This window comes from Piliocolobus tephrosceles, chromosome 7 (genome assembly GCF_002776525.5).
Source record: "Piliocolobus tephrosceles isolate RC106 chromosome 7, ASM277652v3, whole genome shotgun sequence".
In the NCBI taxonomy this organism is placed as follows: Eukaryota; Metazoa; Chordata; class Mammalia; order Primates; family Cercopithecidae; genus Piliocolobus; species Piliocolobus tephrosceles.
Window position 1 is genome coordinate 26,543,649 of NC_045440.1, and position 19,903 is coordinate 26,563,551.

The following is a 19,903-nucleotide window of genomic DNA, read 5'->3' on the forward strand; positions in this document are numbered from 1 at the left end:
TTCGGCACCATCTGTCTTGTTTTTCTAAGACCAGCCGAGTGAGCACAAAAGAACCAGCAAGTAGGCAAAGGTCAGGCGCAAAACTGCAAGTTTATTTTAGTAACCTAAGGTGTGGAGAAGAAGTCTGTCGGCCTCTGGCAAAGAAGGCCGGCAGGGTTCCCCTCCCCCAAGCTCTGGGAGGGAGTTCCGACATCCCGACAGGACTGGGAAGCTGGGAAGTCCGCCGGGCTGTGAGAAGGCCGCGTGGCTCAATGGCGGAGAGCGGCTTTTCTAGGAGTGGGAGGGCAATAGGTGGGGCATGGGCGTGTCAGGGGCGGTGCGACCAGGTAAATCTTGGTCTCTTCGGATTGACGTCACCTGGCGCATGCCCAGTTGGTCTGCACCTTCCCTGGGCGCCGGCTGCATTTTCGTACGCGCGGGAAGAGTTGGGGGGTGGGGGGGGATGAAGAACCCGGAAGTGCACCATCTTGCCTCCGTTCGTCCAAACACAGGTTCCATATGAGTTTCTCCATTCTACAAAAGGAAGTGCAGAAATGATTGCCAAAAACTCACTCAAGGTCCTCACAACCCAGCCACAGCACAAACAATACGTGGATTGAGGTCTCCCATCCAGTTCCATCTACTCCTGGCTACATCACCTTGGCTGTATCCCTGGGGTGGCAAAGCTCCTCTCCTCACACACTTCCCTCCTTTTGCTTCAGCTCTTTCTTGTCTTTAATTGAAGCATTGCAACATTTGAGTCACCAGGTAGCTTCCACATCCTTCCTCCCTCCCTAGAGACAACCACTATACTGAGTTCAGAACCTGTCGTGCCCATGTATACTTAATAGTTTTTTCTTTTTTTTTTTTTTTGAGACTGAGTTTTTGCTCTTGTTACCCAGGTTAGAGTGCAATGGCACAGTCTCAGCTCTCTGCAGCCTCCACCTCCGGGTTCAAGCAATTCTCCTGCCTCAGCCTTCAAGTAGCTGGGACTACAGGGGTGCACCACCACACCTGGCTAATTTTTGTATTTTTAGTAGAGGCGGGGTTTCCCCATGTTGGCCAGGCTGGTGTCGAACTCTTGACCTCAGGTGATCCACCTGCCTCGGCCTCCCAAAGTGCTGGCATTACTGGTGTGAGCCACTGAGTCCGGCCTATTTAATAATTTTTTCTTTAAGTATGCACATATAAATACCATAAAGAGTTGTTTTGTAGATTTTGCAACCTTTTATATCATTCTGCAACTTTTTTTTTTCTTTCCACGATGGTTTAGAACTTTGTCCATACATTAGCCCTGATTCATTCATTTCAACTGTTACTGTACTCTACACTGTCACCTCTTTTCAACAGCCTTGCTGGAAGTCTGTGCCTTCCTGTCTTTCCTCCCTTCCTCCACAGGATTGAGTGTCAGAATTTGGAGCCAGATGGGCTCAGCAGTCCGTCCTGTGCTTCCGGTGAGCCAATCCCCTGCTACGTTACAGCCACTATTAATTTCCACCAGGGTTTATCCCAAGTGATTGGATTAATGAGAATGTTGATACAGTAATTTCACTGCCGCTTCATAATTAGTTCTCAGTGGCAGTTGTTGTAGTCATGATCCTTCTCAGTAGGAAGAGGTAGAGATAAAACTAGAAATAGAGCTTTTCAAAACTACGTGAAGCAGGAAATTTAAAATGCGACCTGACTAATTCCTACCCAAAAGACCACTGAGACTTGATAAATAAAAGTAAAGTAAAAGTTGTGCTTTGGGCATGTTGGGAGACATACGCAGGAATGTCATTTTCTCAAAATATTCTGATAAGATAATTAAACTAAACCATAATCAACTGAAAACTCTTTCTTTAATATGGAGAATTATATGGCATAAGAGCAGAATAAAGCTGCATATGTTGAACTGCTGGGTTAGGTGGCCATGAGAGCTGCACGTTGTCTGAGCTCACCATTCTAGGGGAGACTGATTGTCAAGCCCGTCCCTCTGATTGCAGCTGCCAGTTTCGTAGCAGTGATATCCATGTCATTTACCCCTGGAGCCAAGCACATATCTGGTTTTTCCATTTGTAAAATGAATTGTTTAGTGAAGGAAGAAAAGTAGCAACAGTGAAGTTGTATTGGCACATAAGAATTTCCTAAAGGCTGCCCATGAAAAAAAGAATTATACCAAGCTGCCAGAAGGGCTATAGATAAGCTTACACATGGCAGCTACAAACAGGAAGGGAGGACGCATGTCTACAAATGTTATAACGAAGCCAAGTTCATTGAGCAAACACCAGCCAAGGGCTTTCTAAGCTCAGTGCTACAGCCTGAAGAGAAACAGAAAGGGCCTAAAGATAAGGGAAAGGAGGAAATATTTACTGAACATCTACTCTCTAATCTTATTCATGTTGAATTTCATTTTTACCACACAGAGAAGTGGATGCAAGCTCCATTTTGCTCATGAAGATGTTACAGGACCAACAGGTTGGTATGTCCATTTCACAGTAACAGACCAACTACACTGGGACAGCAGAGTTTGCAGCAGAGAAAGAGTTTAATGATCACAAGGCTCCAAGAAAGGAGATGGAAGGAGACCCTCAAATCCATCACCCTGAGGAGCTCTAGGCTGGGGTTTTTAAGGGGATCATGGAGGGCAAAGGGGTTGGAAAATTGAGGTCCTTCATTGGTTAGAGGAAAGGGGATGAAATCATCAGAATATGGAAACTGCATTCTTTGGTGAGTCAGCTCCTGTGAGGTCCTTCAGACCAGCTGACGTCAATAGCTTCATTGGTATGCAGAACCTGAAAGAATATCTCAAATGGAAAATGTAACACTTTGTAACATTCAAGCTGTTATCTATAGAGCAGTTAAGGGGAACTATAATCTTGCAGGGTCTACGTGATTCTGAGGCAACAGGCACCAACTATGAGGAAGCAGGTCAGAGAGCAGGCTGTCCTCATGATTAATACTGAGTGTGCTACAAGCTTGGTTTATCTTCTTTTCTTCCCCTTCCTTCTTCCATGACTAATTTTATAAAGTGTGCAGGGATGGCTTCAAAGATGCCAAGACTGAGAAAGGCTGTCTAATGGAGCCACTGCCGTTCAGCTAAGCAGCAGCAGACCCAGGATTCATGCCCAGTTCGCTCTGACCTGAATGCCCCTGGCTTCCCAGAGCAAACACGGCATCTCTCCAAGGTAAGGAATGGTCCTAGACTTTGAAGAGCTTACAGCCTAACAAAGGAGATCACTTCAGTTTAATTTAAAAAATAACTCATTAGAAAACAACCATGAACAAAGGGATTGAGACTTCAGTACTCCTCATAACCAGGTAAAGTTCAGCCTATGAAATTTTATCTGTTTTCTTCCTACATTCTAGAAAAACACCACCTGAATGTTGTCATTTCTTCTATTCTGTTTCCTAGGATGATTTCTTTACACAATTGACCTGACCACATGGATCGAAGTTTGTCATGAACATTGTCACTTTTTGGATCACCCAGCGTCTGAACCTCCTTCCAACGTTTGGGGTGTTCATAATCTTACGAATTTTAGTGAGAGGCAGAGGCTACCTCCCACTACAGGGGCCAAAAATGCCAACTGATTACCTTCTCAGTCCCCTTGCTGCTAGAGCATGATCACATGGCCGAGGCTTTGAAATAGGAGTGAGTGAGGCAAGGAAGCAAAGATCACAGATGATTCTGAAGTTTAACAAGATTGAGCACCTGGAGGAAGAGTGGTATAGTGCTGCGACTGCAACCTGTGTCCAGAGCCAGGGCTCCTGGTGCTGGTACCGAGGGTGTAGTCTTCAGCAGGACAACAGTTGTGTCCTCCCCAGACCAGGTCTGTACTGGAATGTGCTGGGATTATATCCCTTGGTCCTGGCTCAGTGGCCTCTGAGCCCAGGTCTGCACGTCTCTACCCTTCTACTGAGCTAATCAACATTATTTCTTAGACTATTTTAATTGATAATGAAGCTTAACTGTAAAATGTGGACAAATCAGTTAAATCCTGCTTGCCTCCCCATAGAGAGACAACACACTGCTTGGAATTGGTGTTACCATTTGCATGCATCTTTAATACTTTACTATATATGAGGGAACCCTGAGCACTACACGGCAATCATCCTGTATATTCTTAAACTTCATACAAATGGTGTCATACTCTATGTATCCTTCTGAAATTGGCTTTATCTCACTCAACACTATGATTATGGATTATCCCAGGATGATACATGTGGCTACTAGTTCACTCATTTTTACTGCTGTGGCTCTAATAGAATTCCGCTGAAAGAAGGTATCACAATTTGTACATTCCCTTATGGGCAGACATATGAGTTATTTCTAATGTTATGTTAATATAAATAATACTGCTGTAGACCCTCTGGTACATAGCTCCTGGTCTTTGTATGCCAGGGTTCTTAGAGGGTATATTCCTAGGAGTAGAATTGATAGGTCCTACCACATGAGCCTCCCCAAGCTTACTAGATACTGCCATATATCTAGTTCTCTAAAGTGGTTGTACCTTATATTGGCTTAACAAGTTCCTTCTGCTTAAATGAGCCAGAGTCCATTTCTATTACTTTTTGTTTGTTTGTTTGAGACAGTCTTGCACTGTCGCCCAGGCTAGAAAGCAGTGGAGCGATCTCCTCTCACTGCAAGCTCCGCCTCCGGGGTTCACGCCATTCTCCTGCCTCAGCCTCCCGAGTAGCTGGGACTACAAGTGCCCGCCACCACGCCCAGCTAATTTGGTGTATTTTTAGTAGAAACAGGGTTTCACTGTGTTAACCAGAATGGTCTCCATCTCCTGACCTCGTGATCTGCCCGCCTCGGCCTCCCAAAGTGCTAGGATTACAGGCGTGAGCCACTGCGCCCGGCCCATTTCTATTACTTTTAACTAAGAATACAGTCTGATATTGGGAGACAATTTCCATGGGTTTCTCACCTTTCTACCTGTCTTAGAGCTGAGGTTATTACTGTCTTTGTTCCAGGGCATCTTTCCAAGGATTTTGGAGAATGAAAAGCTTTGGAAAACAGAGGTAGGTCCTCAGAAGCAGAAGGCAGGGCATATATATTCTCTGTGCAGAATAACAAAGATAATGTCTCCTTCCAGGGCAGAAGTCAAGTAGGCTTAAAGTCATCATAAAAGATTCAGGCTACTTAGGCTTGGGATTCCTCTCTTGAAATGAACCCCGCTGTGTATGCAGGTATCATCTAAATATCTTCACATCCCTGGGGCTCAAGGAAGCAGTATAAATGATGGTATTCTGGCTATAGTCATTGCAATAAGTAACAGAGTCCTTTGTCTCTGACCCAGGAGCCTCATGCCTTCTGCCAAAATCCATGAAACTCTATCTCAGACCCTTCACAGTCCTTGAAAAATGACACAGAAAGTAGGGTAGTTTGGGCAATCAACCCTCAGGGAAACTAGGAGGGGGACCTGAGATTGGTTGTCTGAACTGATCAGAGCTTATAACACTTAAAAAAATTAATATTAAAAAATGAGACTTTAGCCATTCATGTGTACACATTAGGAATGCTCCCAGCTCTAAGCAATGGAATATTGATGTTAATAGTGGCTTAAGCAATAAAGACTTAATTATATCACGTAACAAGAACTCTGGAAATAAGAATTGCAGAGCTGGCACAGAAGCCCAGTGAGGCCAAAGGCCCAGGCTCCTTTTTCCTATTCTGCCCTATCATCCTTAGTTGTTGCCTCATTGTTATAGCTCCAGGCAGCTTGCCTGCATCAAGGTAGGAAGATGAGAGAAAAGCTGGCACCAGTTGCATCTATTCTTTTAACCAGAAAAACAAACCATTGGCCTGAAGGTTTCTGGACTGGGATAAATCCATCACTACTTATGACTTTCAGCTGGGCAAATGCTACCTGCCCCCAACACAACCAGTAAACAAGGAAGAAGAGGCCAAAGGAAAGTGGGATGAATGTTCAACAAGGATCCAACAGTGTCTGCCACAATCTACCCAGAGATCCCCCAACATCCCAATATCTGACCCAGGTGCCATATCCAGCTCAAAGTCCAGGATCTTAGGTCCAAATGTGTCTTCTCAAGTTCTAGTTACCTGTAAGCTAAAAACCAAACAAACAAAAAAAAATTATTTAATTCACCTGCTCAACAGTATTAAGGAAGTAATAGAATAAGTGAATCAACATTTTTCAGAAAAGAGAAAAATATAAGGCAGTCACCCAACCACAACACGCATGCCATATCCCACTAAAAGTGAACAGAGCAGACATTCTGGTTGGCATTCTTGATCTCTTCAGTGTGCCAGGCCAGCAACACCTGGTTCTGCCTTTGAAATGACCCTCTCTGCCCATTGGCCTCTTTGCCCCCTTGTCCTGGACCCTGGAGGTGCTGCCTTGCCCACTGTCCTCCACAGCCCCTCTGAGATGGGAACTGAGGAGGATGCCCTGGAGTTGCATGATTTTCACAGTCTTTTTTATTTTTCAGAGGTGGGATCTCACTATATTGCCCAGTCTGGTCTCAAACTCCTGGGCTCAAGCCATTTTTCCACCTCAGCCTCCCAAGTAACTCGGGTTATAGGCACACACCACTATTCTTGGCACAGTCTTTTTTTTTTTTTTTTTCCTGGTACATTGTTTCTTATACACTTTTATAAGGCTATTATGTACATTCTTAGACAAGTCTTTCTTTGGATACCAGGAAGCACTTTTTCACCTATCCAATTAGAAAAGGTCAAAATCTTGGATAACACATTGTGTTGGCAAGGTCATGTAGGCAGGCATTCTCATACTGCTGATGGGAGCATAAACTGGAACTACTTCCATGGAGGGCAATTTGGCTAAATATATTACTCACATATATATGAGTAATTCTGAGATATATATAGATATCTATCTATATACATTTGACTCTATACATATACATTACTCATGCAATGTCTTTTGACTAATTCCATTTCCAGGAATGTATCAAACAAATGTATTTACGCATAGAAATGACAGTTCTACAGGATTATTCATTGCAGCTGTGTTTCTAAAGCACAGGCTTGGAAAGAACCTAAATGCCAATCAACCAGGGATGGCTGAATAAAATATGGTACATCCATACAATGATATTCTATGCAGAATTCATTGTATATTGTATACTGAGAATGCTCTTAACTTAGATCTCCAAGAAACATTGTTAAAAACAAATTCCAGAAATTCACTTCCAGGGCTCTCCTGCAGGTCAGTCATGGGCACATGATCTAGACTCCACCAAGAAGAAACACCTGGACTGGGCCAGGCGCGGTGGCTCACTGCCTGTAATCCCAGTACTTTGGGAGGCCCAGACGGGCGGATCAGGAAGTCAGGAGATCGAGACCATCCCGGCTAACACGGTGAAACCCCGTCTCTACTAAAAAATACAAAAAAATTTAACCGGGCGTGGTGGTGGGCGCCTGTAGTCCCAGTTACTTGGAGGCTGAGGCAGGAGAATGGCGTGAACCCGGGAGGCGGAGCTTACAGTGAGCCGAGATCGCGCCACTGCACTCCAGCCTGGGAAACAGAGCGAGGCGCCGCACTCTGGGAGGTCAAGGCAGGAGGATCACTTGAGGTCAGGAGTTCAAGACTAGCCTGGCTAACATGGTAAAACCCCATTTCTACTAAAAATAAAAAAAAAATTAGTCGAGTATGGTGGCACATGCCTGTAGTCCCAGTTACTCAGGAGGCTAAAGCAGGAGAATCACTTGAACCAGGGAGATGGAGGTTGCAGTGAGCCAACATCACGCCACTGCACTCTAGCCTGGGCAACAGAGCCAGGCTCCATCTCAACAACAACAACAACAAAACACCTGCTGCAGACTTTGAGCCAGGAGGCACTTATGCAAAGAAGTGAAAACCGTAGATAATTCTTTTTTTTTTTTTTTTTTTTTGAGATGGAGTCTTGCTCTGTCGCCCGGGCTGGAGTGCAGTGGCGCGATCTCGGCTCACTGCAAGCTCCGCCTCCCGGGTTCACGCCATTCTCCTGCCTCAGCCTCCCGAGTAGCTGGGACTACCGGCGCCCGCCACCTCGCCAAGGCTAGTTTTTTGTATTTTTCAGTGGAGACGGGGTTTCACTGTGTTAGCCAGGATGGTCTCCATCTCCTGACCTCGTGATCCGCCCGTCTGGGCCTCCCAAAGTGCTGGGATTACAGGCTTGAGCCACCGCGCCCGGCCAACCGCAGATAATTCTATCTGGCAGCATTGTACCAAGAATGAACTCCAGGACCACAATGGCTATTGCTCGTCCAGAGCCAGAAGTGTCTGCGGTGCTATCTCCATACAGTGGCAGAAGCAGCAGTGATTGTCACATAGAAATAGAACTAATCCTATAAAAGTAATTTTGATCATGGCTCCTGGTTATGTAGCCTTCAAGTCTAGTTTTCCAAGGCCTCTCACTGAGTGGGTGTGAGCTACCCAACATCCTTTTAATAAATCGCTTTGCTACTAATGTCTATCAGAATCAGTGTTTGTTACTTGCAATTAAGGACCCTGATATATGAGTCGTTTTCTGAGGATAAGTGATTCAGAAACATCGAGGTTCCAGGTACACCCAGAAAATTGATGGTACAGTCACACTAGAAGCATATCAATGTGATTGTATGGGCTGTGGTGCTTCTTAGAGAAACAACTTAAGCTCTATTCTTTTCTGGAGTTCATCCACATCTTGAATATATACTGTTGGAATGGCATATATAATCCTTCGTTCAGGAGGGCTGAGGACCCTACAATGATTAATTTTACATGTCAACCTCACTGCTCCATGGGGTGCCAAATGTTTGGTTAAATATTATTCTGGGTATGTCTATAAGGGTGTTTCTGGATGAGATTAACATTTGAATCAGTAGACTGAGTCAAGCAGATTGCCCTCCCCAGTGTGGGCAGACCTCATCTTGTCAATTGAAGGCCTGAATTTTAAAAAGGCTGAGTAAGAGGGAATTTACTCTCACTGTCTACCTGATGGCCTTGGAGCTGGAATATTGATCCTCTCCTGCCTTGGAACTTGGACTGGAGCTTGTACCATTGGCTCTCCTGATTCTCAGTCTTTGAATTCCAGATCTTCGTACTTTTCAAACCCTGTGATTACATGAGCCAATTCCTTGTATCTCTTCATCCATATACATACATACATAGGATATATAAGACATACACACACACACACACACACACATATATATACACATACATACAGGTATATCTCATTTCATTGAGCTTTGCTTTATTGCACTTGGCAGACATTGTGTTTTTTACAAATGGAAGGTTTGTGTTAACCCCATGTTGAGCAATTCTATCATTAAGATTCTTCCAACAGCGGGTACTCACATTGTGTCTCTGTGTCACATTTTGGTAATTCTCACAATGTTTTAAACATTATTCTTACATTTGTTATGGTGAGCTGCGATCAGTGATCTTTGATGTTACTATTGTACTTGCTTTGGTGGGCCACAAACTGTGCCCATGGAAGATGGTGAACTTGATCAATAAATGTGGGTGTTCAGATTACCCCACCAACCGGCTGTTTCCTCATCTCTCTTTATTTCCCTGGGTTTCCATATTCCCTGAGATACAATATTATTGAAATTAAGCCATTGAAGAACCCTACAATGGTCTGTAAGTATTCAAGTAGAAGGAAGAATTGCATGTCTCTCACTTAAAAGCTACAGGCCGGACACAGTGGCTCACGCCTATTATCCCTGCACTCTGTGAGGTCAAGGTGGGCAGATCACTTGAGGTCAGGAATTCAAAACCAGCCTGGCCAACATGGTGAAACTCCATCTCTGCTAAAAATACAAAAATTAGCCAGGCATGGTGGTATATATCTGTAATCCCAGCTACTCGGGAGGCTGAGGCAGGAGAATCATTTGAACCAGGGAGGCAGAGGTTGCAGTGAGCCGAGATCATGCCACTGCACTCCAGCCTGGGTGACAAAGCAAGACTCTATCTCAAAAAAAAAAAAAAAAAAGTTAGAAATGATTAAACTTAGTGAGGAAGGCATGTCTAAAGCCAAGATAGATGAAAAGCTAGGCCTCTTGTGCCAAACAATTAGCCAAGCTATGAATGCAAAGAAAAAGTTTTTGAAGGAAATTAAGAGCTACTCCAGTGAACACACTGATAATAAGGAAGGGAAACAGTCTTATTGCTGATATGGAGAAAGTTTGAGAAGTCTGGATAGAAGATCAAATCAGCCACAACATTCCCTTAAGCCAAAGCCTAATCCAGAGCAAGACACTAACTCTATTCAATTCTATGAAGTCTAAGAGAGGTAAGAAACAACAGAAGACCAGTTGGAAGCTAGTAGAGGTTGGCTCATGAGGTTTAAGGGAAAAAGGCATTTTCATTACATAAAAGTGCAAGGTGAAGCAGCAAGTGCTGATGTAGAAGCTGCAGCAAGTTCTCCAGAAGATCTAGCTAAGATCATTGATGAAGATGGCTTCACTAAACAACAGATTTTCAGTGTAGGCAAAATAGTCTTGTATTGAAAGAAGATGCCATCTAGGATTTTCATAGCTAGAGAGAAGTAAATGCCTGGTTTCAAAGCCTCAAAAGACAGGTTGACTCTCTCGTTAGGGGCTAATAAAGCTGGTGATTTTAAATTGAAGCCAATGTATTATCCATTCTGAAAACCCTAGGGCTCTTGAGAATTATGCTAAATCTACTCTTCCTGTACTCTATAAATGAAATAACAAAACCGGGATGATAATGCATCTGTTTACAACATGGTTTACTGAATATTTTAAGCCCACTGTTGAGATCTACTTCTCAGAAAAGAAAAATTCCTTTCAAAATATTACCATTCATTGATAATATACCAAGTCACCCAAGAACTCTGATGGAGATGTACAAGGAGATTAAGGTCTTCATGCCTGCTAATACAATATCCATTCTGTAGTCCATGGATCAAGAAGTCATTCTGATTTTCAAGTCTTATTATTTAAGCAATACATTTCATAAGGCTATAGCTACCATAGATAATGATTCCCCTGAAGGATCTGGGAAAAGTAAGTTAAAAACTTTCTGGAAAGGATTTACCACTCTAGATGCCATTAAGAATATTTGTGATTCATAGGAGAAGGTCAAAATATCCACATTAGTAGGAGTTTGGAAGAAATTTATTCCAACTCTCATGAATGACTTTAAGGAGTTTAAGTTTTCAGTGGAGGAAGGAACTGCAGGTGTGGTGGAAACAGCAAGAGAACTAGAATTGGAAGTGGAGCCTGAGGGTGTGACTGAAGTGCTGCAACCTCATGATAAAACTTGAACAGATGAGGAGTTGCTTCCTATGGATGAGCAAAGAAAGTCATTTCTTAAGATAGAATCTATTCCTGGTGAAAATGCTGTGAACGTTGTTGAAATGACAACAAAGGTTTAGAACATTCCATAAACTTAATTGATAAAGCAGAAGTAGGGTTTGAGAGGATTGACTCCAATTTTGAAAGAAATGCTACTGTGAGTAAAATGCTATCAAACATCATCTCATGCTACAGCAAAATCTTTCCTGAAAGGAAGAGTCAATCAATGTGAGAAACTTCATTGTTGTCTTATTTTAAGAAATTAACACAGCCACTCCAACCCTCAGCAACCACCAACTTGATGAGTCAGCAGCCATCAACATCAAGGCAAGACCTTCCACCAGCAAAAACATTATGATCTGCTGAAGGCTCAGATGATTATTAGCATTTTTTGGCAGTAAAATATTTTTAATTAAGGTATGTACATTGTTTCTGGACATAATGCTATTGCATACTTAATAGACTACAATATAGTGCAGACGTAACTTTTATATGCACTGAGAAAACAAAAAATTCACGTGACTCACTTTATAGCAATATTCACTGAACCAGCAATGTCTCCAAGGTATGTCTGTGTGTATACATACATACATATATATCTCCTATCTGGAGATATTTTCCAGAGATATATTTTCTCTGGAAAAACGCTAATAGAGACCCTCTCAGGAGAGAAATGTTCCTAAAGGAATAAGGAAATGTGCTTCGCCCAGTAAGGAAGGGAAGGGCATTTATTTAACAAGATCTGTTAGGTTAAACCAAGATTTCTCTAACTTTGGCTATCCATCCACAGACACTTAATGGACATTTGGAGCACAAATTTTAGGTCATTTCTAAAGAGATTCGTTGTCAATTTTATGATAAAAATAAAAATACATAAAATCAATACAACTCATTTCAGATCAATGAAAAAAATGACAGTTTGGACTCTTTCACTCTTTGGACAGATGACATAGTTTGCATCACAGGATTCCACATCTGACTGGTTTCTTCTATATTTACCTAAACTTACCAGTTGTAAGTTATTGAGCAGGGCAGCAAGAGTTTGGCTCTATGGGAGAGTGCCAGATATTTGGGTTGAACAGGGACACGAAAATCCTGGAGAATGACTCACTGAAGACTCCTTTCAACTCTGTCAGATGCTAAGTCAATAAGCACATCACACTGAAAAGCTGGAGGGATGACTCTGGGCTTGGCATCAGTGCTGAATGGATTCATAATCTACTCTTTGGAAAGTAGCTTTTCATGCTCCACTGCAGCCCCTGGAGGTAATTTTAAAATATGCCCATAATACATCATTGATTTATTTCTCCCTGAGAAGAAAATCATCAAATGTTAGAGAAAAGACAAACTTTCTGCAACTGTCCTATTTGTACCATGGACAGTCTGGTATCTTATCCTCAGTATTAAAATTCATGATCACTAAGCCCTGAGGCAATAGGTTCAGGCTCTAAAGACAATAAACACGTGGCTGAGATAACACCAGTTGAGCAAAGCACTTGGAGTCTCAGAAGTAGTTTATGACATTATCAGTGCCATGAAGAAATGTTTCCATTTCATTCCTGATTTCAAAAATTCTTGAGCACTGCTTTCTCTTTGACAGGGTACTTCAGTGTTGAAAATGTATTGTACTAGGTGCCCAGTGGGTATAACTTGGATAGACTCACAATTTTCATTATTTTCATCAACCTTGAATCACGATCAAGATAAATCAAGATCAAGATCAGCATAAATACCATTGGCTACCAATTGTTCTCAGGGAATAGAGTCATGTGTGGATCAACATTGCAGAGGAGGCTGGGCACAGGGCACAGTGGCTCACACCTGTAATCGTGAGCCCAGGAGTTTGAAATCAGCCTGGGCAACATGGTGAAATCCCGTCCCTACAAAAAAACACAATAATTAGCCACGCGTGGTGGCTTGTGCCTGTAGTCCCAGCTACCCGGGAGACTGAAGTGGGAGGATCCCTTGAGCCCAGAAAGTTGAGTGAGCCATGATCTCACCACTGCCTCCAGCCTGGGCAACAGAGTAAGATGCTGTCTCAAAAAAACAAAACAAAACAAAACAAAACAAACAAAACAAAAAACCTTGCAGAGCAAACCTTTATCAATCAGTGCACTGCCTTGCTATACACATAGGTAAGTATACTCAGAGAAGATACCAACACATATTTACTAATCTATACCACAGCTCATGAACTAATCAGCAACTAAACGAATAATCTTTTCGATAGCACAAACTTTTTAGTGACAAAGACAAAAGTTTTCTAAGCTCTTTTCCCTCATGTATGTTTCCCATGCATCACACCTGTGCCACGAGCCAATTCACACTCTACCTACACATCAGGGGCTTTTCCTCCAACCACGCATGATTGCAATTGCTCTTTCATATTGCCTGTGGTATCCAAGAGCACCATTTTTTAAATGAAGTTCTCAATAACTCATTTTGCTTAGCTCCATGTATATTTATCATCAGTTTTTGGTTGGTTTTACAAGCTTCCTATCAACAGTGTTACTAATACCTTTTTCTGTTCTGAGGACTCTGGAATTCTAAATGATGTCACTGTAGCTTCAGTCTTGGCTCTGCCATTAGCAACAAGATTAATCAGTTGGACGTTTACTAAAGAGGTCTGTGTGCTTTGGGAACAACACAAGAACTTTGAAGGCTCCCTATTATACTTGACAAAGTTTCATAGCAAACAACTTATTAGGGACCAGGTGGAAAATAGATTGCTTCCATTAAAATCCAATTTCTCATTTATTTACTCTCATACTGCTTATTTGCACTCCTCTTTTGACAAATTGTGCAGTTTTACTTGTTCCAGCACACAGAGTCACATTCTGTATTTGCACATTCTGTGTTTGGGTTGTGGTGTTTACGCTATTGTTTTCATCTCCATTTTGATGCTTCTATGAACCGCTTATGAGCCATCTATCCTTTTTAAGCAAGAGAAATGCTGCAACACGTTTCAACCTATAAATGTTCCCTTAAGTGCTGCTTTCAGTGTTTGCAATGGGTTTCGATACAAAGAGTTCTCCTGTTCTTCATGTCAATGCTTTTCTAGATATTACAGTACAAAAGTGATGATAATAGATGCCAAATTCAATCCATGTAAATGACATGTAAATACATTGACCTAGAAGAATTGAGTCTGTTCAGTGGAATGTTGCAGAAGATGATACTGTGAAAATGCAAAACATACACAACCTTTGAGAAGATGAACACTATGACTTCATTGGTTATCTTTTTTTTTTTCTTTTTTAATACCTGTGAATCATTTAATTGCTGAGCTGGGACCACAAGTAATCAGTGATCTGGTCACCCTTTTGATTGTCCAAATTACTAAATCAATGTTTATTTCATTTTTTGTTGTTGTTGTTAACCTATTTCATTTTTTAAATTTAGAAATAATTTTTTTTTCCAGAAATTTTTTGGTTTTTTGCTCTTTGACAATTCCTTTGCAATACAGTCTAATATTTCAGTAAGGTTTACACAATGTCTTTGAATCTCTTGTTTCTTCTCAAGTCTCAATCAGCACTCCCTAGCCTGGCTTTGGCTAGGTTTCGCTTCAAGCCGCTGAGCCTGCTAAATGGTTCAGGGCCTTTCTTTGCCTACTTGCACAGAAAGTAGGCAAAGACTTAATGCAGGTCAGGATGTTGAGTTCTTGCAGGCCCCATGGAGCTGGCCACTTGGGAAGGAACTGTTTCTCCTGTGAGTCAGGGCCCAGTGGCCTGGCAAGTGGGGGCCTCTTGACTGAAACCCCTGAGGAGATAATCAGGATCTCAGGGACTTTGGGAGGACCAGTCCTCTCCCAACCACATGGAAAGAGAGCAGTTCAACCCAGCAGGGCAGTTTCTCTTGAGGGGGACCAAGACCTGTGGAATCAGCAGCCCGTGCCCTCTGGATCAGTGAGCTCTGGCCTAGGCTTTGCCAGAAAGTTTGGCTTCCTCCCAGGTCCTTGGGTGTTCTCTCAGTATTGCAAATAATGGTGCACCAATGCAACACTCCACTGGCCTTTGTCTGCACTTCTTCTCATGCTCAAAGCTCCAGATGTGTTTGGGATCCCTCTCTAGCCTCCAACAGGGAGCTACACTTGTCTTACTGGTCAAGGAACCCAGCAGAGAGAAAAGGACAGGGGGTCATGACAGTGCTCTCCAACCAACATCGTTCCAGAATCCCCAGTATCCAATCTGTCTCCCATTGAACTCATCCTTCAGGTGGTCACCAGTGAGATTTACCTAAAACGAAAATGTCAGGCCCTGATGAGAATCATTTGTGATTCTCCATCAGCCAAAGTCGAAGTGCAAGCTCTGGAGCACAGTTTACTAGTTTCATTCCACCACTCGCTGACACACATTTTACCTCCGAATAGGACAGAACTGCTTGTGGTTCTAACATCGTTGCTGCATTCCTGTGTGTTCCTATCAATGCGGCTACATCCCACTTCCAGTGTTTCTTTTATCTCGAGATTTAGCCCAGGTGTTACCTCCTCCAGGAAGTTGTCCCTTAACCCCCAGGTTCGGTGAAGTACGTCTTATCTGTACTGCCATAGCACTTTGAGAATGCCTCTCTTCTAATGTTTACCTAATGCTGTCACTGTTTCCAGTGGGTTTTGATGCAAAGTTCCCCTGTTCTTCATTTCACTGGTTTTCTAGATATTATAATACAAAAGTCACCATAATAGATGCAAAATTCAAGCAATGTAAAGAACACGTAAATGACCTGTAAACACATCGACCTAGAAGAACTGAATCAACACATTATGTTGAATTTCTGTTATGCTGTCTCCTTTGAAGCCATTAAACCCTCAAAGTTGACAACTTTGTCTTACTCATTTCTGTATCCCCAGAGCCAAGAACAGTACCAGCCACGTGGCATGTCCACAAAATATTATTTGTTGAGTTAAATTGAACATATGTCACAGTTTCCAACCAGACTGAAATTTCTACTCTTTTTACAATCCCCCCACCAATGCCCCAGGAGTACTTAATGAGTTAAATTCGAGCATTTAATGTACAATTCCCATAACAAAGAATGTTTCATCCTTGAAAGGAAATGGTGGATTTCAGAAGCCATCTGAGATACAATATCACCTGGCCTCAGATTTCTGTAGATGGATATTTTTACCCAAATAATACCACCCTGCTTATTTGATATCTGAAACTCTTATTCATCTAGAGCAGGAGAACTCATTCCTATTGTCAAGGCTGCAAAATTCTATAATGCACCGTGTGAAATAGACCAAGGTACTGCTATCAGCAGTGAGAGATTGTTATGCCGGCTGAGGACTTGGCTGCTTTGCCAGAAAGGTTCCTTCAACCAGACCACAGTGTCCGTTTCTGCCTGAATAATCCACATTTTCCAGTCTGTTATGATGCATTCCTTTCCCAGCTCCTTTTTGTCTGGCCTGATTCTGCCACATCACCACATTATTCCCACAGCCCACTTCCTGTGGGGGACTAGATTTGCCATCAGTTCTTACTTTTCCCCAAAGCTCAGGTAACAACAGCTTGGGGAAAAAATCTTTGAGAGTACCATCTCCTAAGTTTAATAGAAAGGAGAGAAAACTGGCAGGTCAGGAGGGGCGGGGGCAGGGATCTCTGCATAGAGTACATTTTTAAGCTAACGAAGAAGATAGATTTTATATGAGCATGATGAAGAACCACCATACATCACCCATTTTCCTATAAGGTGAGGATTTGTTCTTAATCAGCAATACAGATACCATCCCTTCAGGCCATTGTCAGAGAATGTAACCCTGAACTACCTACTCCCACCTCTTTTAGAAAGCCTTGCTAAGAGAAATGATGTTTAAGAAGGAAGGCCTAGAGTCATCCACTTCTGACTTGAATCCTATCTACTGTTCAGGTTAAACCACCAAAAAGCCCCCCCTGGCCCCATCTACAAAATCATCTTTCACTGAAATGTCCTGGAACGTTTAATATCAACTTTCACTGAATGTCACAAGAGATGGAGCACAAAAGGTGACTCTTCTTTTGTTATAAATCTTGTTATTAAGGAGATTACTCAACATTCCCAACAAGAACAAGAAGGACAGCAATAAAAACCCTGTGCACACAAAAACCTGAAAAACTCGCAAATCAGAGGAGAACAGGCAGACCAGATGACTAAAGTTAACATTATATCCTGGATTGAATCTTGGAACAGAAAAAGGATATTAGTGGGGAAACTGCTGAAATCGAAATGAAGTCTGGTGTTTACCTAACAGTTATGTACCAGTATTAGTTCCTTAGTTTTGGCAAATGTATCATGATTCTAGAACATGTTGACATTAGGAGGAATTGGATGAGGAGTATACAGGAATTTGATATTATCTTTGCAATTTTTCAGTACATCTAAAATTATTCCAAGATTAAAAGTTTATTTTTCAAAAAGACTTGCAGGGCCAGGTGCAGTAGCTCACGCCTGTAATCCCAGCACTTTGGGAGGCCGAGGCAGTTGGATCACTTGAGGCCAGGAGTTTGAGACCAGCCTGGCCAACATAGCCAAACCCAGTCCCTAATGAAAATACAAAAATTCACTGGGCATGGTGGTATGCACCTGTAGTCCCAGCTACTTGGGAGGCTGAGGCACTAGAATTGCTTGAACCTAGGAGGCAGAGGTTGCAGTGAGCCAAGATCATGCCACTGCACTCCAGCCTGGGTGACACAGAGAGACTCTGTCTCAAAATAAATAAATTTAAAAATAAATAAATAAATACATAAATAAATGACTTGCAAGAGAAGCTTAGAGTCAAGAAAAAACATCTCCCACGAGAATCTCGTACGCATTCTTCTTTTTAACCACAAATACCCATAACTGGTTGTTCATTTATTTTCACTTTTGCTGTTTAGATGCTCAGAGCCAAACTCTACACTGGATTATATCAATTTTATTAATCCTTACGGTTATCATATTTGCTTCCTCATTTTTCCTGATCCTAATTTCCCTTTTCTATCAAGAATAAAGATAAATGCAGCAATAAACCTTGCTGCATTTTTGCTCTTGTCGTCATAAACCAACTCTAATCTTTTCAGGAAGGAGGCTCTGCTTTCATTATAAACCTGAAAACTGTCCAAAGGCAGGGGAGCAAGATTGGGAAGGTTTAGGAAATCACGGGTCACAATGTACAACTGAAGGAATCAGGTTTCTTAGGCAGAGAGATGACTCAGGAGACAAATGATGATTATCTTCAAATGACTGAGCAATTGCCCTTGAGAAAGCAGGAAAGACTGGCTCTGTGTTGCACCAAAAGGCCGAATCCCAACCAAGGGATGTATATCATGAGAGGAAGGCCTCAACTCAGCACATGGAATAACTAACAATGCTTTCCAACCAGGGAGTGGTTAGAACCCCTTTCCATAGAGAAACCTGAGCAGCATTTAGATGGTTTTAACAGCATCCCAGGTATGCACATTACACTGATGCAGCTGGCCTGCAGCCCACGCCTTGAGTAGCAAGTCTCTACTCTAGACCATCCATCAGGCATCCCTCATTGAGGACGTTAAACTAGAAGATCTCTACAGCTTCTTCCAGATGCAAGTTCCGAGATTATATAAAAGTAGTTTAGATCAGCCTGGGCAACACAGAAAGACCCTGTCTCTAAATAATTTTTTGTTTAAATTAGCTTGGCATGGTGGCACATGCCTATAGTCCCAGCTACTTGGGAGGCTGAGGTGGGAGGATCCCTTGAGCCCAGGAATTCAAGGCCGCAGTGACCTATAATTATGCCACTGCACTCCAGCTTGGGCAACAAAGAAAGACCTCATTTCTTTAAAAAAAAAAAAAAAGAGTAGTTCATATGGGTGATCATCATTAAATGTTTAGTCAGGAGCTATAGGGTGCCCCTCTGCAGCCACTGTCTTTTAATCCTCTGAACAACTCTTCAAGTTGGCCTAGAAGGAGCATTTCTGCCCCACTGGCCAGGTCTTTTCACAGTGCCTTTGTCTATAGTGGCAGTGCTTGCAAGCTGGCTCTGGCTTGATGTCCCAAAGGCAGAGTCTGAGACAGTTACATATACTGTTTTGGGAAAAGGTAGGGGTGACTAAGTTAAGTGACCAATTTAGTCAATCATTGTGGCTGTGGCAACCAACTCAATAATATGTTGAGAAGAGGCCAAGTCTATCTGTTTTGGAAGGAAATTTACATGCCCTCAGCATCCCTAGCTTCAAGCAGAACTTCCTCTTCTGTCTATATTTGGGTTAATGCTGTATCATATACACAATGTGGCACCCACTAGCTATGTGGCCTTGGGCCAGTCACTTACCTTCTGTCTATTCCTCACACTCTCCAGGGAGTTAGATAAGTATTCCTGAGAACCCTTAGATCTAATATTATAGATTATAAGTGGGGGTAAAGTGACATTTTTTAAAGCATCTAACAATCATATAACAAGTCAAGGATCATCTAAATGTTGCATCTCAAGCTTTCAACAAAAGTCCTCATTGTAGAGCCCTAATAATGGAAAAAGAGTAAGGCTGGTGGGAGCAGAGGACAGCAAAAAGAGAAGGCAGATAAGCTACAAGTCTGCCTTTCTTCATGGTCCAGGACACATAGCCCTCCCGCACAAATAACTCACAATCATTCTGTGTCCAGCTATCATCAGACCTTCAGCTGAGAGAAAATTGTAAGTTAGCTCACTGCAACCTTGGCATTATTAGTACTGCA

At 42.4% G+C, this 19,903-nt stretch overlaps 1 long non-coding RNA gene across 2 annotated transcripts in view; it reads right to left on the reverse strand.

Annotated features, from left to right (window-relative positions):
• Nucleotides 1-362: 362 nt before the first annotated feature.
• LOC111545747 overlaps nt 363-19,903 on the reverse strand; it is a 54,211-nt gene continuing 34,670 nt past the window's right edge. For both annotated transcript variants that reach the window (XR_002732532.3, XR_002732531.3), the window contains one exon: nt 363-513. This is a non-coding gene — a long non-coding RNA (uncharacterized LOC111545747). The remainder of the gene's footprint in view (nt 514-19,903) is intronic.